This window comes from Pongo abelii, chromosome 18, assembly GCF_028885655.2.
Source record: "Pongo abelii isolate AG06213 chromosome 18, NHGRI_mPonAbe1-v2.0_pri, whole genome shotgun sequence".
Classification (NCBI taxonomy): Eukaryota; Metazoa; Chordata; class Mammalia; order Primates; family Hominidae; genus Pongo; species Pongo abelii.
The window spans coordinates 84976765-85004755 of NC_072003.2; the positions used below are offsets into that span (position 1 = coordinate 84976765).

General features: G+C 55.8%; 1 protein-coding gene and 1 long non-coding RNA gene across 11 annotated transcripts in view; one reads left to right on the top strand and one right to left on the bottom strand.

Annotated features, from left to right (window-relative positions):
• GSE1 (Gse1 coiled-coil protein) overlaps window positions 1-27991 on the top strand; it is a 499199-nt gene that overhangs the window by 393999 nt on the left and 77209 nt on the right. The gene's annotated exons all lie outside the window — the stretch shown is intronic.
• Window positions 10018-16305, bottom strand: LOC112129348 (uncharacterized). 4 transcript variants are annotated; one of them, XR_008514726.1, is made up of 3 exons: window positions 16204-16305; window positions 15787-15864; window positions 10018-14613 (listed from the first exon to the last, which is right to left on the bottom strand). It is a non-coding gene; the product is annotated as an uncharacterized LOC112129348 (long non-coding RNA). The 4 variants fall into 4 exon arrangements; XR_008514728.1 differs by lacking the exon at window positions 16204-16305 and having other exon boundaries at window positions 10018-12703; window positions 14471-14613; window positions 15787-16187; XR_008514727.2 differs by lacking the exon at window positions 16204-16305 and adding an exon at window positions 16050-16179.

Genomic DNA, 27991 nt, shown 5'->3' on the forward strand with positions numbered 1-27991 from the left:
AGGGCCTAGCCTCGGAAGGAAGGCTGTGCCACGCCACATTCTGTTGGTTGCAAGTGAAGGACAAGCCTGCCCATTTTCACCTGGAGGGGAGTTAGGCTTCATCTCTTTTTGTTTGTTGGAGACAGGGTCTCACTCTGTTGCTTGGGCTGGAGTGCGGTGGTGCGATCTCAGCTCACTGCAGCCTCTACCTCGTGGGCTCAAGTGATCCTCCTGCCTCAGCCTCCCAAGTAGCTGGGATCACAGGTATGCACCACCACACCTGGCTAATTTTTAAATTTTTTTGTAGAGACAGAGTCTTCTTATGTTGCCCAGGCTGATCTCGAATTCCTGGGCTCGAGTGATCCTCCTGCCCCAGCCTCCCAATGATGTTAGGATTACAGACATGAGCCACTGTGCCTGGCCTAGGCCCCACCTCTTAATGGGGGAATGGTACCCTTCTAGAAGGACATGGGGTTTGGGAAATGTGATTGATGTTTCCTCTCTGGAAAATGTCATCAGCTACACATGCTCCACCCACCCACATCCTCTATGAAGTCTGTGTTTCCAGAGAGTGGTAGCCTTGCCTTGAGGAAGGAAAGAGGTTCCATCTTCTTCCAGGGTCTGCTTCTGAAGTTTCCTGAAGACCTGTGACGTGGAGCTTTGAGGGCAGAGGTCTTTGTGCCCTGGTGGGGAGGCTGGTAGGCCTCTGGGGTAGGCCTCCGCAGTCATGGCGGCCCCCAATTTCAGGTTCACCAGCCCTCTGAAAATAACAGTGAGGGTTGTCTCTGAAAATAAAGGTGTTGTTTCTTGTCACAGAGGCAAGATGAGCCCCTCACTGGATCAGTGGGAAGATGGGAGTGCCTTTTAGGGAGCTACTAATGAGCTATGTCTGATTTTTACGAAACTCCATGGTAAATTATTAATTTGGGCCAGAAATGAAAGTGTGGAACTGGATAGGCTCATGAATATTCATCGTTGACTTCAGTACAGGGTTGATGAGTGGCTAGAGCAGGCAGCCAGCCTCGTGACCCAGATACGGGCTTATTACCCAGGGCGGAGGCTCTTGGGAAACCCTTCCCCATTCACTCCCTTAGTTTCTTGGTCCAGAGGTGGGGCTGGTAACTCACAGCTCATTAGCAAAGTTGAAGCTCTACCAGGGCTGGGCTGGGGCCAGCTCAAGACGGGAGCAGAAATCAGAGGGTTCTTGACCCCCTGGATCACCCTGGGTTCATAGCAGTCTGTTCCCACTGTGGAGCTGCTGATGAGGGTGACGTCTGTGCAGAAGGAGCCGGAAGCTCCCACTTCTCTGCCTCTGCTCCCCTCTTAGAGCCTCGGAGAGGATGGAGACCCCTAGAAATGGGTCCCTTTAACAGATAATCTTTGGTTCTGGAGTATGATCGTGGTTAGTGTCATTGAGGTCACTTTCTGGGTGGCATGCGACAGAGCCTCCTCCCAAATTCAAGCCTACTTGAAATAGCAAGTTCGCGTTTTTTCCAAGATGGTTCTGCTGGGGTCCTTTTCTCCCCGACAGGGCTAACCCTGCCTAACGCTCTAGCCTGCCCTTCTCTACCTGTCCTCCACACCTTTGGCCAGGCTGTTCCTGCTGCCTAGAGCGCTGAGCCCAGGTGTCTGGGAACGGTCAGTGCTCACTCCTGTTAGGAGTGGCCGCTTGGGTAGATAGTAAGCAACTGTGACCTACCGTTGTAGCTCTTTATTTAGTAGCTGAGCCCCTGGGCCCAGGGGCCAAGTGGTCAGATGTGAATTCTTTCTCCGCCTTGACTCCTTGTGTATGAGACCGTGGGCAAGTTACTGAAACTCTCTGGGCCTCAGTTTACTTGGGTGGTAAACGTGGAGGATAATTTTCCTGAGGCTGCTGTGAGAATTAAAAGGCTTTGTACATTTAAAGAGCTTAGTGTGGTGTTTAGGCTGTCAGGAAGGGCGGACTCGCTCTTGGTATTATCGTCTGTGTGATCGTCATCATCACTGTATTTCCTGCTGGGAGAGAAGCTCCAGCGCAGGAACTCCTGGGACTCCCCAGCTCAGTGCCAGCACACAGGGGTCTATGAGGATGACTGCAGTCTTGTGTTACGTGTGTTTTCCCTGCTTCTCAGGAACTGAAGAGTTTACTATGCTGTGGCCGTGGCGTGCCTTGGGGAAAGCCTCTGCACTGCATCAGGCCTGCGTGGGCTTTGCCAGTCTCTCCGGGGGGCCTTGCACCTGCCCACCGCCTGGACAGACCCATTTGTAATACAAGCCCTGGAGACCGCCCATCTCTGTGTGGAGATGAGGCCACTTCCTGCCTGAGCCCTAGGGGGTGGAGGTGGGGGTTTCAATCCCCGCCTCTCTCGGAGGAGGACAGAGAAAAGTGAGGTTTCTGGTGGCTTCCGGGGTTCGAGCCAAGATACAACTGCGGCCCTGAGTTCCCAGGCTGAACTGGCCACTTCTTGCAGTGAGCTTTTTGGAGAAGCAGCCCTCGGGCTAGCTGAGTGGCCAGATGGAATGAGAGGTTGCCTGCCAGAGTCCTAGGCACACAGGCTGGTTCTGAGGGCCCCTTCCAAGGCGGGGGGAGTTCTGGATGGGCCTGGCACTTGGTCAGTGTCCATCTTCAAGGACCTTGGCGCTGGGGGAGGTCCTCAGAGCCTCCCAGCACGTGAGAGGCTGTGAAGTCTGTGCTTAGGAGAGGGAGCGCAGTGGGGAGAGGAAAGACCTGGCCCTTGACCCGCCTCTTCCAGGGATTCTCTGGGGCTTTGGGGGTTCCCACAAGTGGCCTGCTGGCAGGCACTTCGAGAACTGACACCTGCTGTGTGACAAAGTCGTGGCACTTGATCCCAGCCTGCAGAGAGAGTCATGAAAAGCATGTGCGGTTTTATTTGGCTATTGAAACCCATAACTCCACCTGCCTGGCTTTTCATCTGATTTTGATGCCTTTGACTCAGGGCCCTGTCACCTCCCAGGTGCTAGGGCTCTCGGAGAGAGGTGGCCAGCGGGTCAGACCGGTGGGGTGAGCCGCGTGGCAGGAATAGGAACGCAAATAGCCAGCAACCAACTTTGTTCTTCTTGCCCTGGTTTGCAAAGAGACGTTGGCTTCTCGCAAGTGCAACTGCCAGGGCAGTTCCTGAGCACCTGTTGGTGCCAGGCCCTGGAGGGGCTGAGGGGGAGGAGGGAAAGTCTGTCACAGGATTCTCTTGAAGACCCTGCCGGCCACCGGAGGAGGCAGGAGCTCAGCCGCAAGCCACTGACTCCAAGTTTCTGGGGGTTGGAAGGATACAGATAACTCCAGGCACTTGGAGGATGGAAAGTTTCCTTTTGGCTGGAGTGATCTGGGAGGACTTCCTGCAGGAGGTGGTGCTTGAAGCAGATTCTGAAGCGTTGGTTACTTTTGAAAAGGGAAGGTGGGGGAGGTGTGAAGAGGAGAGTGGTTTTTATCTCAGCATGCCACAAACTGTACTGTGTACTCCAGTGACCCGGATCTTGCTAAAGGGGAGGTTCGGTTTCAGCAGGTCTGGGAGGGGCCCTAGGCTCTACCTTTCTAACAAGGCACAGGGGAACTTCCCTCCCTTGAGCCCCGGAGTCACGTGCACCCTTCCAAGGCCCGGGTGGCATCAGTGCTGCTGGCCCAGAGGCTTCACATTGGATAGCCAGGGCACTGGACCTGCACCGCCTAATGTGGTGGGCCACTAGCATAGCTCCGTGGCTATCAGACCTGCAAACTGAACTGATCAAAATTAAAGAAAATGAAAACTTCAGTGCTCCAGTCACAGCAGCTCCATCTTGAGCCCCCAACAGTCACGTGCGGCTGGAGGCCGCTCAGCGGGACAGTGCAGATAGAGAGCATTTCCATTGTTCCAGAAAGTTCCACTGGACCGTGCCAGTCCTCAGCCCAGAAGCTGGAAGGCTGGGCCTGCAGTCCTCGGAGCGGTACTGGCACGGGCCTGGGAGCGTCACCGGGTCTTCTCGGGGAGGCTCTTGAGAGCCCAGTGGGGAGGTCTTTGCTGTGTTTGGGGCCACAGGGACTTGGGGGAGGGACCTGACTGACTGACCTTTTGACATTAAACACAGGAAGGACTGAGGGGGAGAAACAGGTCAGAGACTGCAAGAGGCCCCAGCAAGGGAGGTAGAGGCGTGGGGGCAGAGGCCATGGCTGAGCTCAGGCTGCAGAGGGTCCCTGTCGGTGGCCAGGCCCAGGGAGGAGCTGGCAGCAAGGGACATGTTTGGAATCTGAGAGACGGTGGCTGTCCGTGAAATGGGGAAGTGAGTTGGGTGTGGGGGCAGAAACCACCAAGTGGCAGTTTCATGAAGGAAGGAGTGGTTTCCATTGTCAAGTGGCATTGGATATGGGGACCAGGTGGACCCTGGAGGACATCAGTACTAGTGTCTAGTGATGCATACGTACAACACATAGCACACACACGCACAACACATACCACACACCACACACACAACCACACCCCCCCCACACACCACACACACCACACGCACACAACCACACACACACACACCCCCACATACCACACACACGCCACACACAACACACACACACAATGCATACCACATACCACACACAACACACCACACACACCACACATACCACATACACACAACCACACACACACCCCACACACCACATACACACACAACACACACCACACATACCACACACACACTACACACACATACTACACAGCACACACATACCACATACTACACACACAACACACACAGCACACACACCACATACCCCCCACACACACACCACACACAACCACACACACAACACACCACACACAACACACACCACATACCACACACACAACACACCACACACACCACATACCCCTCCACACACACAACACACACACAGTCACACAGCACACACACCACATACCCCCACACACAAACACACATCACACACAGCACAAACCACACACACAACACACACACACATCACACACCACACAAACACACACCACATGCACACAACCACATACCACACCACACACACACCGCACACACATACACGTGTACACAACACACAACATGACATACACACACACACCAGGCCGTGTGTGAGCACAATGTGCCTTGCCTTCTTTTCCAGAGCAGGTTAAATGATGTGCCTGAGATGGGCTGCTCAGAACCCAGCAGGGGCTGCTCTGGAACCCAGTTCTCCTCCCTCGGTTTCCGAGGGCTCCCCCAACCCTAGGGGCCCATGCTGCTCCAGGACCTCATCCGGGAAAGGGGGGCCAAGGGGTCATTATGGGCTTTCTGGAAGAGGTGTGGGGCCTTGTCTGTTACCTAAAGGAAGGCCCACTTTGGAGAACTTGCAGATGATCAAGTCAGGGCATTGCAAGAGAGGAATCACACATGCAGAGGGCCGGCAGCCCTCTGTCGCCCAGACTGGAGTGCAGTGGCACTATCTCCGCTTACTGCAACCTCCGCCTCCTGGGTTCAAGAGATTCTCCTGTCTCAGCCTCCTGAGTAGCTGGGATTAGAGGCGCACGCCACCACACCTGGCTAATTTTTGTATTTTTAGTAGAGACAGGGTTTTGCCATATTTGCCAGGCTGGTCTTAAACTCCTGACCTCAGGTGATCCGCCCGCCTCAGCCTCCCAAAGTTCTGGGATTACAGGCGTGAGCCACTGCGCCCAGCCCATCCCTTTCTTTTTTAAGAGATGAGGTCTTGCTATGTTGTCCAGGCTGGCCTCGAAGTCCTGGACTCAAGCCACGTTCGCTTTCTGAGTAGCGGGGACTACAGGTGCACTGCGCTGTGCTGGGCTAGTTACTTCATTCCTTTGTATAGCCAAGTCGTCTGTCCTGGCCTGGATAGACCACGTTCTGTTTCTCCATGCATCTGTTGATGACGTTCAGCTTGTTTCTACTTTTTGGTTATTACGAATAATGCTGTTGTGAACACTGGCGTGCACGTTTCTGTGTATCTGTATGTTTTCATTTCTCTTGGGCATGTATCTGTAGTGGAACTGCTGCACCATCTGGTAAGTCTGTTTAACCTTTTGAGGAACTGCCAGACTCTCTTCCTGAGCCTCAGTTTTCCCAGCTGTGAAGTGGAGCTGTGTCCTGGGGACCTGCTGGTTTTCTGTATCAAGTAACATATTTTATTTGGAAACTCGAAGGAGCTGAATGATGTCTTTCATTGCTGCTGTTAATAGCAACACCCGGCCATCACAGTGGGTGCGTCCGGAGGAGGAGCCGGCAGGCGCACTGGCTTGTGCCAGTCCAGGCCCGGGAAGCATTTCTCCTCCTCCGGCCACCAGTTGCCTCAGATTGGAGTTATTGTGAGTGAGTGTCCTCTGTGTGTTTCTGGGGAGCTTCCTGGGAACTCAAGAAAATGTTCTCCAAAGCTGAATTCCATAGAAAAAGAGACCAAAGCTGGGAAGGGCAGGTGACAGCTGCCACCCTCCTTGGGTGGGAATTTCAGGAGAACTCAGGCAGACGTGGCGCCGTCTCTTTGGCCAGAGAAGAAGCAGGACATCCCATCAGCTCAGCCCCCGCAGGGACTGGCTTGGGAGAGGCCCGCTCCCCACACATGGCGGGCGGGGGCGCCAGGCCTCCCGTCTGGTCCTGACAAGCAGCCCCCGGAGCCTGAGTTTTTCTTGGAAGGCGTCCAACTGGTGCAGAGCTGGCTTGGCCCAGCGCTCTTGTGGGAGAGAAAGGAAGCCATTGAGGGCCGGCCGTGGAAGTTGTAAACTGGATAAATGACCCTCCATAGCAGGCCCCCAGAATGCTTTTCCTCTGCTCTGCAGTGAGAAGCCAGCCTGGGAAAATCCCAGTGTTCATTATTCAGCTGCTGCCCAGAGAGGACAAGTGACCTGCCTGGGGTCACACAGCCAGTTAGAGGTCAAACTAGGAGGGCTCTTCTTGACACCTGGCTGGGCCTTTCAGGAGCTCTGCAGTCCGCCTGTCTGCTATCCCGTTAAAACCCGAGGCTTACTCCCTGTGCGTCAGCAATAGCCGAACTCTGCGAAGTTGTCCCTTCCGCCTCCGACGAGGCCCCGGGGTCAGAAAGCTACAGGGAGTGACCCATAGAACACACCCAAAGCCAGGTCCTTCCTTTCTGGGCCTCTCCGCCCAGCCTCCAGAGGACACCTGGGCCGTGATGCCAAGAGCCCAAGAAGGCGCTGGTGTGGAATGTGCCAGATGTTTTTTCTTCTTCGGAAAGCACCGTGTCCTGTCCGCTGGTGGCTCTGCTGAGATTTGGCTGGTCTCCTCCTGTGCTTCAGGTCCCCTGGGTCTCCTCTTCACCCAGCTACAGCCAGGGTGCGAGGCAGCAGGCATCGGTCACGGACCCTTGAGGGGGGCTCCCTGCTGGAGCCTGCCCTGGTTATATTGGGATCTGCGCTCCAGGCAGGCAGGGGATTTAACCCTGAGCGCCCCCTCTTTAGATTGAGCCAGCTTGTCTTCGCACCCTCCCGACAAGGCCGGGCAGCCCCCCTGCCCTGCCAGCGGCTTGCTTCAAAGGTTAATCCCCTCGCTTGGGAGCGGGCTCCCCACGCCCCCTCTCCCCCGCCCCCTGGCTTTTTACGCTCCAGTTAATTAAATGTGGCTGCCTATTGTCAGAAGACAAAGTTGGATATTTATCACACCTTGGCGCTACAGAATGTCAAAGGCACGCACAGTTTGAAGAAATACTGGCAGGGAATGAGGCTGAGCATATGTCCGCAGGGCCAGGGCAGGCAGGTTGCAGCCACCTCTGCAACCTGCGGTGCTCCCAGCTTTGGCTGTGGCGAGCAGCTTTCAAACAAGGCACTCCAGGATTTGTGTTTACCCGGGGAGTCCTGGCGGAATCTGGGAGATCTGCTATCCGGCATAAACATCCTGGTTCCGGAGATTATTTCATTGGAAGGAATTAAGGATGCCGTTAAAATACACACAGACCCTCCTTGCATCGCTCTGGTGCTGTGTGCCCTGTGGGGACCGGCTTCCCTCTCGTCTCCCCTCGCGTCTCCCCTCTTTTCTGATCTCCTCCTTGAGCTTTCACATTTTATTTTTATTTTTTTCACTTGGGCACTGCAAAAGCACACGGCTAATTGTGATTTCTTTTTCATGACGGGCGGGGGGGGGGGGGGATATGGATGTGTTCATTTTATAGGGTTTTTTCCTCCCCCTTAATAATAATGCTTTAAAGATGTTTGACATCTGTAACTAACAGCTGGCATCCTGTTATGGAAGAATGTCCTTTTATTTCAAAGCAGGTTGAACTGTCATTAATAGTATAATTAGGTGATTATCACTATATAGCAGAAAACTGCTTAATTGTAGAGATTGCTTTTCTAGGATTTCAGTCTTTTTATGGTTATATTTGTTTTAGCTGTTGAATTTTCATTATATTTTGGCATTTGGTATGCTGCCTCTTTTTTTTTTGTTTTTTTTTTTTCCCTTCCTGTTTTTTAATGTGTCTGACAGCTGTCTTTGGGAGCATTTGGTTCTGAAGATGCTCCTGGTATTACAGCAGTGATGGGGGAGTATTACCTGGAAGAGGTTTCTTATCCTGGGCCCTGCTTAACACATTCTGTGCCAGGCCAGAGGCCCACAGGCACAAGGCCAGGAATACCGGTGCCCTTTGATTTATCTGATTTCTCTCTGGGTAATAGTACGGAATTAGACATTTAACCCTGGAGCTAAGGTTGTCTGTTAAGAGGCCGGCTTTTACAATGCAATTTATTTTTATGGTGCGTCCTTAATACACAATATTACCAAATGCTTCGGAGTCTCTTGGATTCCAGAGGGAAAGGCACATTTAAAGGGACATGGTCTCCAATGTAACTGGAATTTGAAAATAAATGAGTTTTCCAGACTCTACGAGGAAATAGTTTATCTCTTAACGAAGGACTTTGAAATGAGCATAGAGGTGGGCTTGCTTTTGAAAAGCGAAGGGAAGCCAAACGCCGCCCCTTCCACGCTTTTGGAGCCTAGACGTCCTTAGGTTGGTCTCTGATAGAGGCCTGGGGTAAATGCTGGAGCTCGGATCACCTGACATCTGGGCAGCATGTCTTCCTCTAGCAAGTCCCCAGTTGACTGTCTGCTCTCCCGGGGGAAGTTGTCCCCAGACCCTTTCTTCCTAACTAAGCCCTGCCGAGAGCAGGGGTCCCCAGACCCTTTCTTCCTAACTAAGCCCTGCCGAGAGCAGGGGTATGTTATGGATATTATGGGGCATTTTTTGAAGGGTCACCTATTCTCGATGGAGAGTTTTAGAAACGCTTTTCTTTCCCAAGTGTCCAGGAGGGACTAAAAGCAGTTGTGTCCTGGGGTTGCAAATCTGGGTTCCAGGCTTGCTTGGGAACTGATGCCCTGGTGTGTCCTTGGGGATCATGGTGCTTCTTTCTTGCTTTGCCACTGCAAAGCCTGTGGATTAGACACGGGGACCCTGGTCATCACTGGGCTCTCACAGCTTCTCCCACCCCAGTTTTGCAATAGTGCCTGGTTTACAAGAGCAGGCAGGCCCTTCCCTGACTGCAGGCCCTGCATGGGGGCTTTAGGTGACCCTGTCTTGATTATCACAGTCAGGATGCTGAGGTCCTGGAGGTGAGCTGACCATCCCCAAGCACCCGGCCAGGGGCATCACAGTCAGGACTCGGGTCCTGGAGGTAAGCTGACCATCCCCGGGTACCTGGCCAGGAGCAGATGCAGGTGTTCTCCTCTGCGGTTCTCTTCATGGTAGGTGGTGGCTGATGTCCTTGAAGTTGGGGTCCCAGAAAGTGGAGGTGCCCAGCCTGCCCAATGGTGATCACTTCGAGGAGGGAGGACGCGGTCCTCTCGGGGAAGTGGGGTGTGCATTCGGGGCACTTTGGTTTTTCTCTGCTGTCCCTGCAAGGGTGGTGGAGGAAGTGCTTCAGGGCCAGCCAGGGCAGGTGTGCTGTGACAAGGACCCCACCACCCCACCCAGCAGCTGGAGGACCTCCAAAGAGTCCTCCATCCTGGGCTAGCCAGAGCTGAAGCTTATTGAGGTACTCTATGCAGTACCTGCATGGGCTCATTTCTCCTTCTCACTAGCCCAGGAGGCAGCGCTGCGATTATCCCCCTTTCACAGAGGAGGGGCTGAGCCCCGAAGAGGCACAGTCACCTGCCCAGGGTGTGAGTGTGGCACAGAGGTCGAGGGTCACCCGGCAGGTCCTGATCACCCTTCCTAGGAAGGGGTGGCCTGGCTCTACCCTTGACTCAGGAACTGATGTGTCTTTCTACCCTTGCCCAGGAGTTTTAGGAAGAAGCCCAGGTCCCCCACCCCAGCAGGGCAGATAAAGGCTTGGGTTCCAGGTTTCCCCTTTTCCATTCCAGTCCTCCAGGGGCTGCAGCATTTTGCATTTCTCAGTTGAGCTGAGCCTTCCAAGCCAGTCAGCAGCACAGGTGCTGATGCCCGATGGCCGTGCCTTTGCAGAGCCCGGCTTGCTGCCGCGCGCTGTGTGGCTCTAGGCAAGTTGCTTCCCCTCTCTGAGCCTCTTTCTTTGCTGTCAGCCACCTGGTGTTGGGAGGCTGCAGCCTTTGTTCTCCTGCGGGGAGGCTGCTGAAAGGCCTGCAGTTCTTCCGTTGAGTGCCGGCCCCTCCCAGCTCTCCACTCTGGCTGGCACCCAGCAGGCTGGAGGTGATTGGCAGGGCCTCTCCCCAGGACCGCCTGAGCCGCCCCAGATATTGTGCGCTGACACCTGGGAGGGCGGCACCGGGACAGCTGCTTGCTGTGCGGCTGTCCCCAGGTTTTTTGGCCGGAGGGATAAATAACCCCTTCATCAGTGTTTTCACCTGAATACCATAGATAACGGTGGCAGCCTGTCCCCAGCTCCAGGCTCCAAGTCCCTGAGCTCCCCAGACGACAGAGGCACAAGTCACTGGGCCTTTAGTCCTTCTGTTGGCAGGGGCTGGTTCCCATTTCATATATGGGGCAGCTAAGGCTCAGAGAGCTTCTCCCCCGCCCCTCAGATGCATGGCCCTCCCTTTCCCGACTTTCTCTGTCTTGTTCTATGCAACAAGTGCGTGTTAGCTGTGGTTACTGTTTTTATTTTGCAGGGAAGAACAAAAGCTTAAAGGGCTAACTGACTTGCCCAGCATCCCAGGGCCAGGAGGTGGTAGATGCAGGAATCTAACAGAACAGCAGGCCAAGTGTCCCCTGAATCGGGCAGCTTCCCTGCTGGAAACCCTCTTCAGAGTAAAAGCCAGCATTCTCTGCAGCACTCCTGTGCTCTGCCCCCGCTCCCCCTCACCACACATGGCCCCACCTCAGGGCCTTTGCACAGGCTAGTCTTGCTCATTCAGGCCTCTGCTCAGATGCCACCTTTGAGGCTCTCTGGCCACCGTGCACCCAGGTCACTCACCCATCCTGCACACCTGACGTGCATTTTTTTTTTTTTTTAGCATCTTACTGCGTCTCCTCAACTGGACTGTCAGCTCCCCCCAGCAGAGCGATCTGGTTTGTCTCGTTCTCTGTGGCATCCTGATGTTGACACAGTACCAGGCACACAGCAGGAGCTTAATCAATGTCAGTGGGCTGCCACACTTCACTGCAGGTCAAAAGCTAGCATCTTAGGATTTAAGGTTCTTTCTGCCCTTAGGCCTAAATAGTCTAAAAAGAGAGAACTTGGGAGAAGTGGGGTGACCTTGGTGGTGTCAGCTTGGAGCTTCTGGGCTTGGGGGAACCCGAGTAGTTTAGGAGCAAGGCTGGTCGGGATGGAGGGGACCCTACTCTCTGGGTGGGGCTTGGGGTATCAGAGGGCTCTACCCTTGGGGCGGGGCTTCTGCCTGGAGGGTAGAATGGGGTTTTTCCAAAAACTAACCCACCCACTTCTTTTGAAATTCTGGCTGGGGCCAGCTTGGGTCGGTGGCAGACACAGCGGGTCTTTGTATCCTTGGAATCCTTCTGAAGCCAACTTGGGGAGGGCGCTTTGTATTGTAAATTTCCGCAGAGTAATTATGTCTTAATGTATGATAATCCGGCCTGGCCCTGGCGCTGGGCAGCCTGTGTCTGCATGGTTGCTGCCGGGGACTCACAGGCCGGGCAGGCAGGTCAGAGGGACGCGTCCTGGAGATCCAGGGCCAGCGGGGTCGCGCCTGAGGGGCCTGGGGGATTCCCCAGACCTACGCCTGGGAGACTCATGAAGGGCTTGTGTTTTTGGTGCGGCCTCCCGTCTCTCTTCCTAGTCAGAGTCCTCCAAGGAGCCCCATCTCAGATCCCAGTCCGGGGTTCCTGCTGAAAGTTCCTTTTCGGTCTGGGCTAGGAAGAGAGTCATGGAACTACCAAGTCTTAGGTTAGAACTAGCCCTGAAAGATCGTCTAGGCTTGGCTTGAAATAGCTCCATGGACGGGGAGCTCACCCCAGTCAATCAGCAAGCATTTATTGAGCATCTACTGGCTGCTAAGCACTGCACACTAGTCACTAAGGCCCTGGGGAACCAGGGCTAAACTAAAAAGGCAAAAATCCTGGAGCCTCTGGAACTGACTTAGTAGTTAGGGAGGCAGACAGTAGACAAGGCAAATAAAGTGGAATGCATGTTAGGGCTGCAGAGAAGGGATACAGCTGGGAGGGGGGTGAGAGAAGGGTGGAGCTTCGATGGGACAACCAGAGAGGGCCTCTTCTCTCTTTCTGGGGGAAGGGCAGGCCATGGGAAGAGAACAGCAGGTGCAGAGGCCCCATGGCTGGAACGTGGCTCCTGGACTATGTTGCTTGGAACGTTCACTCTGTGGATGTTTGCTGAGCTCCTGCAGGGGAAGAGGACGTTCTGGGCTGTCCGGATGATGTTCCAGTCTCCCAGTGGAAAAGCGTGTAGGGAGAGGGAGAAGGGCTGAGTTCAGAGAGGGAGAGAGCAAGGGAGGGCCCTTCCTGGAGAAGCGGGAGGCCTTGGGCAGCAGCCGGCCAGCCCTGAAGGCTGGGCAGCATCCGAACCCCTGCCAAGGAGGGAGGCTGCATGCTCTCTGCCTCCCGACTGAACTGGGCTCCTTCCTGCCATTGAGCCTCTCAGACCTCTGCTCTCAGCCAGAGGGACTGGGTTTAGACCCATTTGAGACATGCCCCAGCGATGCCCAGGGACACTGCAGCCTCCTGTTGGGTCACAAGGCCTGGCTGTGGTGGCTGACATCTGTTGGTATCCCTGTCACAGGCTGAATGTTTGTGCTCCCCCAAATTCAGATGTGGAAGCCCCAACCCTCAGGGTGGCTGTATTTGGAAATGGAGCCTCTAAGGAAATAGTTATGGTTAAGTGAGGTCCTCAGGGTGGGCCCCTGCTCTGCTAGGATTAGTGTCCTTACAGGAGGAGACCCCAGAGAGTGCGCTGTCTCTGTCACATGAGCTCTCGGCCAGAAGGCAGCCGTCTGCAATCCAAGCAGGGAGCCCTCCACAGAAATCAGCCCTGTCGGCACCTTGATCTTGGCCTTCCAGCCTTAAGAACTATGAGAAAATAAATTTCTGTGTTTAAGCCACAAAGTCTGGGGTGTTTTGTTTGGCAGCCTGAGCAGAGGTGCACAGTTGCTGAGGCCCTGGAGGTGACATCCAGGCATTGAGCTCTTGTCCTGCTGGGCATTAGGTCAGAGGGACACTGGTGGTTGGCAGATTTTGCCTTTGAACAGGGATGGTTTTAATAAGGATTTGGTGAGGTGATCGACCTGTGTGTGTTGGGAGGGCATCCCACATGGGCTCCTCTCTCCACAGCAGCTCTCCAGCCTCCTTCAGAAGGGAGCTTCAGTGGGGAGGGGGCTGGTGGAGGAAGCCCCAAGAGAGGGGAGGATCTCTTCTGCCCCCATCCCCCCTGCGCCTTACCCACCACCCAGGAAATGAGGAAGGTTGGCAGCTTGGAAGCAGGGAGATGGGACCTCGATGTCTCCAGGTTGCTGGGGGCCATACTGCACAGTGTCCCTGGCAACTGAGAATGCCGGGCTCTGGCCTGGGTGGGAAGGGTCTCTGCTGAAGCCGGACGAACCCTGGGGAGAGCCTTTTAGGATTCGGATTTTGGGGAGCTGGGAGGGGTTATCAGGCCCTCTGTTTCTGGAGACAGGTTTATGCCACAGTTGTGGGGAGATACCCCAAGGCAGGACCCTGGAGAGCCTGGTCCTACCGCTCTCCTCTTCCATAGAAGTTCAGCATGTGTCTGTGTGCACGTGCATGTGCATATGTGTGCAGCGGACAGAGAGACAGGCTTGGTCCAGCAATCTGGCCATCCTAAATGCAGTGTGCATTTCTGTGCTCAGGGTGAATTGGGCTGACCTATGACCTGTCCCCTTCAGTGAGCTCGCCGTTCCTCGAGAGGAGGGCTGCATCAGGCACGAGCGGATGGAGTCTACACCCAGGGCTGCAGCTTCCCCTGCTGAGGTTCCTGGCCCCCACTGGCTGCATCCGAATCTCATGGGGTTCTAGAAAACACAAATTTCCCTGGGTTTCTACCACCCAGCAAATCCCAGCCAGAGGATCTGGGGTGGGGCCTGGCAGTCTGCATTTTTCAAAGCTCCCCACCCCAAGTGGATGATCAGTCAGATTGAAGAGACAGATACCGCCAGCCACCTGGGGTGGAGTGGGTGCTGGCTTTTGTGGGATCCGTCTCCTGGGCCTCCATCCCTGGGCTTCTGGGGCGGCATTGGGTGGGCAAGAGGAGACACAGCCACTTCCGCAGGCACGCTGGTGTCATCTCACTGAAAACTCCAAACCTGGCAAATGTAAGAGGATTCACTTAGCACCCGAACGGGGCTCTGCAAACATTGCCCCTCCTCCCCCGAGGTGTCGGCACCCCCTGGATTAATGTGTCTCGGCGAGAAGGGAGCATGCCAGTATTCAGTGTGACCTTGGATCCTCCATGCCTTCGCCTTCGGGTGGAACTCCACTGCAGAAGCTGGCTGTGGTTCATGGGGGATGGGGAAGCCCCCGTGTGCTGAGTTCCTGGGAATGCTAAGAGCAGGAGAGGAAATGGTGTTCTTGGGGCCTTTTGGGGGACTGGCCAGAGCCCGGTCACTTGGGAAAGGGTGAAGCTTCCTTGGACCCAACATCCCCTGGGAGGACCCTCCTTGGCAAGGGGAGGAGCCCTGCCTGGCTTGCTTCCTGGGTGGCTCCTGCCTCTGGTGGTCCTCAGTCAGCACTGGTGGCATTCCCAGAGCTGACACCCAGTTCCCCCTTACGCAGCTACCTGGGGCGCCTGGAGCTCAGTCCTCCCCTTGTTGATAAATTGAGCTTCTCGTCTCCACGGTTCAGGGCGTTGGGGTGGGGACGGGGCCATCCTGCACAACCCCCCCTCGCCTCTTAATGCCTTTTCACCCCCGAGAGCCCGTCTGCAGAGCCTGCGGTTGGTCGGCCGCCTTGTCATTTAGCTGTTCCGAGCCAGCGATCGGGAGGCAGCACAAACTGTGGCATTTGCTGAGCGTAAAAATTCAATTAATTCCAGAAGGCAGATTAAATATAAGTGAGTTTTAATAATTTGCTGTAAAGTCGGAGGATTACTGTGGGCACGGGGAGGGAAGCCACACATGCCTGCTTGAGCAAGCTGGCACAATCTCGGGGATGCCAGCCAGGGTGGCTTCCTGGAGCCACTCATTCCTCCCCGCAGGGTGCGCCCCCAGCTCTCCAGAGGCTACCCTCCTGTGAGGGTGGTGTCCTGGGGGTCTCCCACTGGAATTCTAGGGGACAGCAGGACACGCTGGCCCAATCTTTGATTCCACCCCCGTTCCCCCGATTACAGGGGTAACAGGCAGGACGTGCAGCGATTCTCAGTTGGGGTTTCCTTCTAGAATCCCCAGGAAGTGAGCTGTCTGCCCAGGCAGCCCTGGCCATGTGTGCCCTGTGCCCTGCAGCTCTGCCAGCAGCCCCTGGCCCTGTCCCCTCAAACTCACCTTTCTCTGCCTGCTTCCAGGGTCCTCCATAGCTGACGGCTTCCAGGTCTGGGCCCCAGGGTGGCTTTGTTGTCATAACTTTTTGAAAAGTAAAGCAGTATCAAGAATGGGCTGCAGACTCCTCAGATTCCAAGGCTCTCGGCCTTTCCAGGACCACCCCCCCCACCATTCCAACACACACACACACACACACACACACACGCACGCCTGAAGTCACACACGCAGGAACTCACACATGCTCACACATTCACACGCAAACTCACACTCGGGCCCTGTGCTCTCCCAGCATGCCAGTGAGTGAGTCACCTTCCTGCAGCCCCCCCATATTCAGATGCATGTGAGAGCGGGGGCTTTTCATGCCTGCCTTTTGTCTTTTCCCACTGCCAAAACACAAAAAAACAAAAGAGGAGGCCTCACCCGCTCCCCCCGTCCTCCTCCTGTCGTGCCACGAGAAATGAGGCCTGACCCAGAAAAGGCAATTGCTGGAGGGGCTGTCTGGAGCCTGCCTCCCTGGCGGCCTGTGCTCCCAGGGAGGGGAGTGAGGGAAAGGAGGCAGGCAGCTTTTATGTAAAGACAGTGATGGTCCAGTGAGTACAAAACGCTGTTTCAAAGCCAGCGTTCATCACTACCACTTCCCACTGTGATCTCCATAGATTTCTTTGTCTCCTTCAATTGGCCCTAATTATGGAGCTGGAGGCTGCCTGATCAGTTTCATTCTTGTCATGAAATCCTGAGGGCACGCATGGGGACGGGGACACAGGCTCGCCAGCTGCACAGCCCGCAGACTGGCCTTGGGTCTTTGTGTGCGTGTGTGCCGGTGCGTGGGCCCCTGTCTGTTTGGAGACCTGCTTCCTCCCCCTCTGCGTGTTCCCCAAGATGCCAGGCTGGTTCGGGGCCCCTGGCTCCCCTCTTTTTGGGCAGGAGGGAGTTCCCAGTGGGCCTCCCAGCTGAGAACTGGCTAGCTGGGATGTGCATATGGTAGGCAGGCTGGGATGCTGGCTACCACCAAGATGAACACCTGCAAAGATGAAAGCCACAGCCAAGCGGAGCACACCCCGCCTTCCCTCCACGCTGCCTCTAATGCCCTAATTATGCCGTGTTTGTTTCAGTAATTTACACTCTCCGGGTACTGATCCATCAATAATGAATGTATTACCTGTCTGCGTAAGGTTTGGGAGATCCGGGATGCTGCTTTGAGAACGCCTGCAAAGCGGTAGGATCGGGGAGGTGGAGCAGTTTCCCCCACCCCTTCCTCTCCCCGCACGCGTTCTTTCTCAGATGGCAGCGATATTTGGCGAAAGCCATCTGAGGCTGGTACTTGGTACTGCTTTTCCGTTCCCCCTCCGTTTTATGCCTTTTTAATATTTAAAACCATCATTGGGCTGAACGATAAAATTCTTTCAAATCAAATTTTATCCTCTAATCTCATGCATTGGCTTCCCTCTGGCCGGAAAAGTTGGTGGGAGCAGCATGGCTGAGCAGGGTGTGGGGGTGGCTCTGCGGGATGGAAACGCGTGCCAAGGTGGAGGCTGCCAAGACCCTCGCCCCCTGCACTCCTTCCCCCACCCCTCCAGCCCCATCCACAACCTCCAAGGAGGCAAACTGTGGGGCCACGTGGCCCAGGTTGTCACGGTGATGGGATGCGCCAGAGATGGCCAGGGAAGTCCGAAGACCTCGTCTTCCAAGGCCAAATCCAGCGTATGGGGCAGGAGCTTTCACTGACGGGAAAGAAAAGTTGCGAGGACGTTTTCTAAAAGGTGAAAAAAAAAGGCGTGATCAGCTGCTGAGCCGTTTGCCGCTTTCCACCTGCTGTTGTCTCCGGCGAGGCCACAGAGGATGGGACAATAAAAACTTGCTGGCCTGCAGGAACCCCTGCCACAGCCCTGCCTGCCCTGCTGTGTGTCACCGGCGTCCTGGAGTCCAGAGGCTTCTACCCATTGGTCCCCAACGGCTCCAGGAACCAGAGGCCCATCCAGGATGGCTCCAAGCCCTGCCCGGGGGCTTTCCTTCTCTTCCCTTTTTGGTGGTTCTTCTGTATGGCAGCCGAGAGGGCATTTTCAGGGTGCCCAGGCATGACCCCTGAGCTTGGAGGCCCGTGCCATAAGACCCCAAGGAGTACGCCCAGGACAGCAGGACTCTCCTGTGTGTCACCTACAGTTTCTCCAAACACTCGCTTTGGCACATGGTCGCTTTTGGGGTGTCTTTCTGCCCAGCTGGGTCTCCATGTGGGGAGGAGGGAGGGAGACTTTCCTGCTCTGTCCCAGCCCAAGTCTAGACCCCTCCCATCATTGTGGTCTGCTGCAGGACCCAAGGGGCCCATCCTGGTTCTGGAACTCTTCCTGCATGGCCATGGGCAAGTACCGTCCCTTCTCTGGGCCTCAGTTTCCTTATCTATAGAGCTGACGGCGATGACACGAGCATCATCCCACTCTGAGAGCTTCCCGGCCAGTGTCTTAAGTGTCTGATCCACATACACTTCCTTTGGCTGCGGGGTGTGAATTGGGACCTGTGTGAGGAGTGTGGACTTGGAGCCAGCCTGCCTAGGGTCACTTCCTGCCTCTGACAATTGTTAGCTGTGTGACCTTGGGCAAGTTACTCAACCTCTCTGTGCCTCAGTTCCCTCACTTGTAAATGGGGGTAATAGAAGAGCCTACATCTTGGTGGGAGGTGCAGGTTCACCCCAAGTCTGGCTCCCTTTGAGAGCTGGGAGGGAAGGGTCTGGTCCAGGCAGGCCTCTCTCCCCTACTTGGCCGTCCGTTCCCTGTGTCTCTTCGCCTCGTCATTCTGCTATCTGCATCTGTCTCTGTGTCCAGATTTCCCCTTGTTAGAAGGACTCCAGTCAATGGGTTCAGGCCCACCCTACCCTAGTGTGACCTCATCTGAACTAATTAATTACATCTGCAATTTCCAGATAAGGGCACATTCTGTGGCACTGGGGGTTAGGACTTCAGCGTGAGAATTTGGGGGACACAGTTCAGCCCATGACATAAGTGTTGCCTCGGACAGCGGAGCCCTGGCCTGGGTGCCTTTGTCCGGGAGGTTCCCGAGTGCCGGGAGGGACAGCCCCTCTTCTCCAGCCCCATCTCTCTGATCTCACCTTCCCACGGGCTCAGCCCGAAGGCTGTTTCATGAGCGTCATCATCGGTCGGCCCTGGTATGTTTGTTCTTCCAGGGGCTCCCAGGATGGATCCAGTCCCTCCCGGGAGCCGGGCCACACCAGCTGTCCCACTGCCAGGCCGCATGGCCAAGAGTCGCAGCTGCTCCTACAACGTGCTCACAGGCCCGACGCCGGCCCCCGTGCCCCCCCAACTGCCGTGCTCCATGGCTTCCCATGTGGAAAGTATCACCCCTCCCACCTCTGAGAGCAGCCGTGTGAGACCCCCGTCCACAGCCCCGGCATGGAGGGCCCCTTTCTCCTGGGCTGCAGGAAACCCCGGAGCCGGGTCGGCTCTCCTCCGTGCCCCCAGGCCCCCTGGCAGCCCCTCCCTACTCCCCCAGCTCAGGCAAGCTCAGTGCAGAAGGCACAGTAGCTAACTTTCTTATTTTAAATAATTCCAGCATGCAGCACGAGAGGAGTAAGTGCCCACAGCTGCCAGGGGGCTGGATGGAGCTGTTTTGATTGCACTACACGGTTGAGAGTGAGGGTTGGTTAAAGGCTGTTCCTCGCTAGGCTCACATCACCCCTCTAAGATGCGGAATCGTGTGTGTGGTGGGGGCACCTCCGTCTCTTGTCGCCTGGAGGAGACATGGGTAGCAGTAGGATGGGCCTTGGCCTCGGGTGGGAGGGTACAGGATGCTGGTCCCAGTGTGGGCGCTCTGGTCTGAAGATGAAATCCCCACCCCCAGCGGCGTCTGGAGGGCCCGGCCATGGATGATGAAAACAGGAAAGAGCGGACGGGAGAAATAAAGGGGGAAACGGCGATGTGGAGCCCCAATTGCTAGCAGATGGTGCTGGTATTAGGAAAACGAAAATACATGCAGTAAATTTGCTATTTGCCAGTGTTAATTTCTTATCCCAAGGTAAAACCTCCCCCTGGCCCTGGCCATGCCATCTGCATGTTCATAAAACACATCACAGCAGAACTGATCACGGCGGTGTGCATGTGAGGCTCTGGGTGGTCAGGCTCCAGAGGGGAAGGGCGAGGGACACCGCGTACCTGCTGGGCTCCTGGGGACACACCGGGGGCTTCACACCTTCGGCCCAGGTACACCCAGGTACGATCCTGGGAGAGGTGGGGGCTTCTCAGCTCAGCCCAGGCCCCCTGTTGTTTTTGCCCCATCATTGAGCAGAGGCCGGAGTATGGGTTGCAAGGATCCCCAGGAAGGTTCTGCCACCGAGAACCCTCTCCTGCCCCAGCTGTTCCTCAGGGAGCCAGTGCTAGAGGGCTGGGATACTTAGTCTGGGTTGGTGGATAAAACGTTACAGGACTTTTGTGCTGGTTGGCAAAGAGGCTGTTCCTCGCCCTACCCCCAAGCCTTCCCGGACCCTTGGGCCCCCTCCCCCAGCCCTTCCCATGTCTGGACGGTGAAAGAGTTAAGGTTTTGCAGGACAGGCAGGCACCACCTTGCTTCAGCCCCGGCCTTGCCGGGCTGGTTGTTAAACGTAATGTCACCCTTGTGGATGCCCTCGGTCATCGTAATTGGTCACCTGGCTGTCACTGTCCCGCGTCTCTCTACAGGGGAGGCAGTGTCTCTTCGTCCTCCGCTTTCCAGAGGCCAGGGGATTCACTGCTGCACCCACCCCTTTGGTGGTGGGTGACGGTGTCCTTGCCAGCTTCACTTCACTGGGGCGAGCCCCCCTCCCCAGCTGGCCTCTTGCATCTCGCTCGATTCCCCACCAGGAGGCCAGGGCAGGGTCAGCCAAGAAATGCACCCACTGCTGGCTGCCACCAGCTTCCCAGAACACAGCGTCCTCTACGTGGCATCAGCCACCAGCCTGGCTGCTCTTGAGGGGGTCCCTGGGCCTTGAGAGAGGCAGCACATGCTCACTGGCTGGCCGGCCCCCCCTTCCCCGCTGCGGGCCTTGGGGGGCCCGTGTCCCAGCCTGGGCCTGCTAGGCTGCTAATTACCAGTGTGGGAACGGCTTTATGATCCTCAAGGGCCCTGAAAGAGCCCCCCACATCTGGTCAATTAATGCTGAATCTGTAATTCGGATGACATACAACCCCGGCCAGTGCTCCAAATGAGGCGATTAAAGAAAGGGCTCTTCTCCTGCCTCGCCAGAGAACAAGCAAAACCGGGGGCTTCTTTATTTCTCGGGATTGATAGGCCCTGTCCATGACCTTTGCTGGGACAAGAAGTATTATCAGGAATATTTCTGTATTTCCCGACTTGGCGGGCTGCATACATCTCCTATCAACTCGGGCAGGCGGCGAAATCTGCCGTGGCCGTTAGTAACAAGGAGCACTTTCCTGGAGGGAGGAGGGCCTTTGTCAGGGGGCCCGGGGACGCTGGAGGGCTGAGGACAGCCCAGATAAGCACCCGAGGCCCGCTGCCTCCCGAACGGCCCTCGGCCTCTGTACCTGCTGCCCTGGGGGGCAGCCGTGCACACAGCTCTGGGGGAATGAGAGTCCCCCCAGGGACTTTCACATGTTCACACTCACACATATTCACACACACGTTCACACTAACACATGTTCACACATATACTCTCACACACACTCACACATCTGAGGGTGGGGTACACTCCTGCATGCCAGGAGGGCCATGGGCTGTCATGACTTCCAGGCCCCCAAATCCTTCCCGGGATCACCGTGTACCCGCCTCTCCCCTCCCTCCCTCCTCTCTGCCCAGCTGGGGACTTTTCAGGCCCCACCCCCGCCCGCTTCCTAGTAGGAGCTGAAAGGAGTGTTGGTGACGACTCTGCACCCCAGACCTCCTGCCTGGGGCATGGGAGACCCAGGATGCCACCTGAGCACCTGCTGGGGTGGGGAGGGTTTGCGGGATGCTTGTGGGTCGGGTAGGGCCCTGTTTCTCAGCTGTGCACACAGGTGGAGAGGGCTGTGGACCTGAGAGCCCTGGACGCTGGGCAGAGCCTGGATGCTGGGTGGGCAGGGCCTGGGCTGGGTGGGAGCTTTGAAACAGCGCGGGTGGAGCCTGGGCACTTTTGGAAGAACTCCAGAGGAGCCACAGCAGGTTGAGTTTCCCTGGCATCTCTGGAAGGTGGGGGGGCGGTCCCTGGTATTTGTTTACCAGCTCTCCAAGTGAATAACATTTCTGAAGCATCGTGCCTGAGCATGTGTGACCCAGTGTGTGTGTGCATGCGAATATGTGTGAATGTCAGTGAATGCGTATGTATGACGTGTGCAAATATATGACTGTGTATGGAATGTGCACGTGAGATATTGTGAGTGTGTGTGTGAACGTGTGAATGTGACATTGTGTGAATGTGGATGACTGAACATGTGTGAACGTGTGTGACATTGTGAATGTATGTGTGAATGTGTAAGATGTGTGTGAATGTGAGTGTGAATATGTGTGAACGTGTGTGGACATGTGTGAGATATTGTGAGCATGTGACGGAGACACTGTGTGTGAATGATTGTGTGTGATGTGAACCTGAGTGTGATTGAGCATGTATGTGAACGTGTGTGACATTGTGTGTGTGAATGTGAGAGTGATCGTGTGGTGTGTGAGTGCGTGTGTGAATGTGAGACTGTGTGACCTGTGTGAATGAACATGTGAGACATGAGTGTGAATGTGTGAATGTGTTTATGAATGTATCTGATTGTGAAGGTGTGTGTGTGAGGCATGTGACTGTGAATATTTGTGCAATTGAACGTGTGTGATCATGACCCTGTGATTGTGAGCGTGTGAATGTGTGTGACATTGTGTATGTCACTGTGAACGTGTGTGATTGTGTGAGCATGTGTGACATCGTGTGCGTGTGTGAACGTGTGGGCCCACGTGTGAATGAGTGTGAACATGTGTGATTGAGCATGTGTGACATTGTGTGCATGTGTGAATGTGTGGGCCTGTGTGTGAATGTGTGTGAGCGTGTGTGATTGAGCATGTGTGATATGTGAATGTGTGTGAGAGAGCGTGTGCGTGTGGGAGGGATGGAGTGTGTGTGGAGCATGTGTGGCAGGCCCTTTGTGGGAGAAGTGGGTGTTGGGCTCCTGCCCGGCCACGCTGTACCACCATTTGGCTCTGTGACCCTCCACAGCTCACTCTGCCTCTTGGGACCCCTCTTTTCCGTCCTGTAAAATGGGAACCCTGTTTTCCCCAGGGCTAGCCAAGAATCCCTAGGATGAAGCTTGGGCCGCGCTCGGTGCTGACATGCGGTGGGGGGGACCAGACGTGCTCTCGGAGCTGGACCAGGGACAGCCCACAGTTGTGTGCCCTCCTGGGGAGCAGGGCACAGGGCATTTGAGGCGCCTGTGTCCCGAGGGCCACCCTGCCCTTTTCGCCTTACTCTTGTTCGTGTGGGAAGAGATGCTAGGGCAGAGGCCATCAGGACTTAACAGACCCCCTGATATTGGTGGCAAAATTGGGGTCCTTCCCTGTAGTCCTAGCAGTAGGTCCACGGCTTTTATCGGATCCAGAGAACAGTGCGTGACCCTGGGGTTGAGGTGTAGGGGCCTCTATCGGGCACTCCTGGTTTATTTCCAGGGCCCCTGGAGGTACCCAGGAGTTTAATTGTTTAACTGTAGTTTCCCCTCCAGTTGCTACTCTGTCAGCCCCAGCCCGCATTAGAACTGAGGGCCCCAACTCAGAAAGTGGGGAGACGAGGCTGGTTAGTTTGGGCCAAGAGAAGGGAGATTTGGGAGCCCAGTGGCCCTAACTTTTCTCTCCTGACTCCCAAATGCAGATGGAGCCTTGGTAGGAACTGGTTCTTTGCAAACAGCCAGCCTTTTGCTCCTCACAGCCTTGCTGGCTCAGGGGTGCTGGGGAGGGTTCCTGGAGGCAGTCACCTGGCTGTCGGCAGTGCCCCCCGTGGCAAGACCAGCCTCCCCTCTGACCCTGAGATGGGCATGGGCTGGGGGTGCTGGGGGCTCCTGGCTGCAAGCAGACCAGCCACTCAGGGTCCGGACCTCACCGGGACTCCGCCGGCTCCTTTTCAAAATCAACCGTTGTTGTTCTTTGTAGAAGAGGCATTTCATTTCTTCATTCATTCCATAAATGGACAGCCAGGGACTGTTCTGGGTGCTAGGAATTCATCACCAACAAAAGACAAAAATCCCGTGTTCCTGGAGCCGACTTTCCACAGCAGCGCTGTCTGCTGGAACATTCTACACTGATGGAATGTTCTAGATCCGTGACGCCCAAATCGGAAGCCTCCAGCGACGTGGCTATAGAGTGCTCAGAATGTGGCTGGAGAATGAGGATCGGATGCACTCGTTGTATTTAATTTTAATTCACGTCAGTTTAAGGCTAAGTAGCACCTGCAGCCAGGGGCACCCCCTCCCCGGGTCAGAGAGCTCCGTGTGTGCAGAATTTTCTTTTTCTTTTTTTCTTTTCTTTTCTTCTTCGTCTCTCTCTGTTGCCCAAGCTGGAGTGCCGTGGCATGATCTTGGCTCACCGCAACCTCCACTTCCTGGGTTCAAGTGATCCTCCTGTCTCAGCCTCCCAAGTAGCTGGGACCACCATGCCCAGCTAATTTTTGTATTTTTTGTAGAGACAGGGTTTCTTCATGTTGCCCAAGTTGGTCTCAAACTCCTGACCTCAAGTGATCCACCCACCTCGGCCTCCCAAACTGCTGGGATTACAGGCGTGAGCCACTGTGCCTGGCCTGTGCAGATTTTCTTCACTGACTCTGTTTCCAAGTCACAGGGGCCTTCACACGTGTCTGGGAGGGTTTTGCCTGGGCGCTTGCAGGGGTGGGGTGAGAGGCCCGTGGCCCCTTACTCTGCTTAAACACGGCAGATCCAGAAATTTCACTCCAGCAGAATGGAGCCCCTCAAGGATGGGGACCTTGGTTACATTGGTTTTTATGTTTTTAACTTCCACCCAGAGCTTGGCATTTCGGGGGAGCCTGAGTTGAAGGCACAAATGCGTGACAGTTCCTGCTCTGCCCTTTACAAGCTGTGTGACCTTGGGCAGGTTACTGAACTTCTCTGTGCCTCAGTCAATAGGGATGACGATGGCACCCCTTACAGACCTTTTGGAAGGCTTAACTGGATGAGTCACCCTAAGCATTCAGAGCAGTGTGGGTGGGGGCGCTCTGGGTGGAGGAGACCAGCTCTAGGCGAGGGTGCCTGGACACCCTCATGGCTGCCTGTCTCTCCAGGCCCCGCCACCTCTGTTCAGCCAGCTCTGGGAGACCTGGATTGCATTTGGCTATTGGAGAGTGTCACCCCATCTTTTAAAGCTGCAGGGAAGTGAAGGAATCATCCTCTCTAGTCCTTTTGTTTGGAAACTGAGCCCAGAGACCACAAGCAGACTGCCTGGGGTCACACAGCTGGTGGGTCAGTCACAGAGCTGGGGGCAACCATGGGCATCCTGGTCTATCGAGTGGGTCATTGTGGTGGCTGCCACCTACCTAACCAAACCTGGTCCTACGGGCCAGCTCTCACTGTGGGGCAGCTAGCTGGAGGGACGGGCCCAGATTGCCCCACCCTGCCCCTCCCCTCTACGGGAGAGAGTGCCCTGGCTCCACGGGGCCCAGCACAAGCTCTGGAGGCCACAGGGGTGCCTCCCCTCCAGGGCCTGGCAAGGCTGGCTCTCTGCAGGGCTGGTCAGGTCACCTGCCTTAATTTCCCTCTCCCAGGGGCCTGATGTCATCATTCAGGGGCAGCCTGGGGGCTTGAGGGAGGATGCAGTTCCCACTGCCTTGTCCCATCCTCCCCTCCCCTTCCCTTGCTTCTCCTTCTCCTTCCTGCTTCCACGTCCTGACCCCCTGGCCCTCCCCAGCCCGGCCCCTTAGCCTCCCCTCCCTCCCGGCCCCTCACTCCCCGCACCGGGGCTGCCCTGTGCTAGCGCCTGCCTGTGTGAATGTCTAATCTCCAATTTTATTCGCTGGGCTCCAGCCCATTTGCATAATCCACACAGTCACCCTGGTTTTAATTGCCCACAACTCTGCAGAAAGATCATGTGGTTAAGTGGTAAATCATAATTAGATAAATAATTGGTTTGGCCACAGCAAGCTGCTTTTGTTACACCTGCCATCTGCTGGACCCGTTTTTTCTTCTGGCCAGAACAATGCGGTTCTGATGACAGAGCATGCTGCTTCTCTCTTCTGGGGGGGCCGGAGGGGGCTGAATGGAGGGGCTCGGAAGCAGAGCCTGGAAAATTGCCCGGTTGCTGGGGTCCGCGCCTGGCCTGCGCTTCTCTCTCTCCAAGCGGGCGCACCACACACTCGCCATTCATTACCCGGCTTGGTTAATGCATCAGAGTGGCAAATTTGACTTCTTTGCAGAAAAGGGAGGGAGGAAAGGGGCCTGGGGGAGGAGGGGGACCATCCAGGGCTGCCCAAGGCCTGGCCTGCCTGGCGGTTGTCCGTGGCCCCGATGGGCCAGGGCAGGAGGCCTGCTGTGGATGGCCTGGGTCCGATCCCTGGGGGGTGGGGGGGGCCGGAGGGGACAGGCGGGCAGGGGTTGGAACCGCCAGACCTCCCTGCCCTGCCACGGTCAGCTTCTCCATCTGCTCTCCGCTGAAGCCTCCTTTATTTTCCATGCCCCAGGCCCCATCTGTGAGCCCTGAGTCTCCAGGGGAATTGTGGCTCCCTGGCTGGACGGTCGCCTGGCCAGGGCCTTCCTTGGGGCTGCTGGCCTACCTTTCATGCTGTCCTTCCAGCGAGCTCTTAGCTCCTGGACTCCAGGAACGGTTTCAGGTTGTCCTTCCTTCACTTGCTCCCTCACGCATATACGCACACATTCATTCATTCAGCAGATGCGCATGGAGCCTCTTCCTACATCAGAGTGCAGGTTCGAACTTGGTCTCCATGGGTCAGATGCCCATTGTGTGATGTGGGCAAGTTTCTCAGCCTCTCAGAGCACGTTTCTTCCTCTGTAACACAGGAGTCATTATTGTCCCTGCCTTCTGGGCTTGTTAGGAGGATCGAAGGACAGAATGTGGATAAAGTCTGTCGAGTGACACCTGCACGAAACACATGCGCAGTGCCTGTGGCTGGTGAGTGCGTGACTGCTGGTCATGCCCGCTCACGGGGAGGGCGCCAGCGCCGCTTGCCTTGGGCATCATTGGAGGCCCACGAGGCTGTGCCGAACGTGCTGAAGGAAGAGGTACCAGTGCCATGGGAAGGGCCCAGGAATGAGGAGCCTTGGAAAGAAACCAGGGGGCCGGGGGGACAGGCAGAGGGGTGGCAAGGAAGGGCAGGTTCTCTGGGGCCCACACAGGCCAGGACGTTCCTGTCTCTGTTGAGTTCGGATCGGCAGGTTCTCTGGGGCCCGCACAGGCCGGGACGTTCCTGTCTCTCTTGAGTACAGACCAGCACATAGTCCTGCTCTCTGGCCCCTGCATCCCCTCCAGACTGCGTTCTGGAAGCCCTGCCCAGGCCTCACACGCTGCCCCGAGGGTCTTTATTACCTGGGGTCTTCTAGCATTTGCCTCTGGAGAAACTCAGGAAGCATCCTTTCTCTGCATCCTTTCTCTTTGGGGGCCCAGCTTCTCCTTTTCAGTTTGACAGACGCAGCCTGAATGCTCAAGGCCCCTCTGCGGAGACTTAGAGACTTAGGCTGGTGGAGAGGGTTGTGCCTCCTGGCTGAGAACCCTTCGGGGCAGATGGCTGGCTCGGAGTCCTCATGGTCTTGATGATCAGGAAACACTAGTGTATTCCTTCCTGAAAAACCACTGATGCTTGTTGAGAAGCCTCTAGGACACGTTCCATGTGGTTGGGACTTTGTAATGCCAGATCTTTTCTGTGTTTTAACATTCCTCCATCCATCATCTACCCATCTACCTTTCATCCATTTCCCTCCCTCCCTCCCTCCCTTCCTTCCTTCCTTCCTCCCTCCCTCCCTTCCTTCCTTCCTCCCATCCACTCACCCACCCATTCATTCATGCACCTATTCCTCTCTCTATCCCCACACCCATCCATTCACTCATCCACCTAACCATCTATCCATCCATCCATCTATCCATCCATTCCTCCACCCACCCACTCTTCCATCTATCCACACGTCCATCCACCCATCCACTTTTCTATCTGCCCACCCACCCATTCCTCCATCCACCCACCCATTCCTCCACCCACCCACCCATTCCTCCACCCACCCACCCATTCCTCCACCCACCCACCCATTCCTCC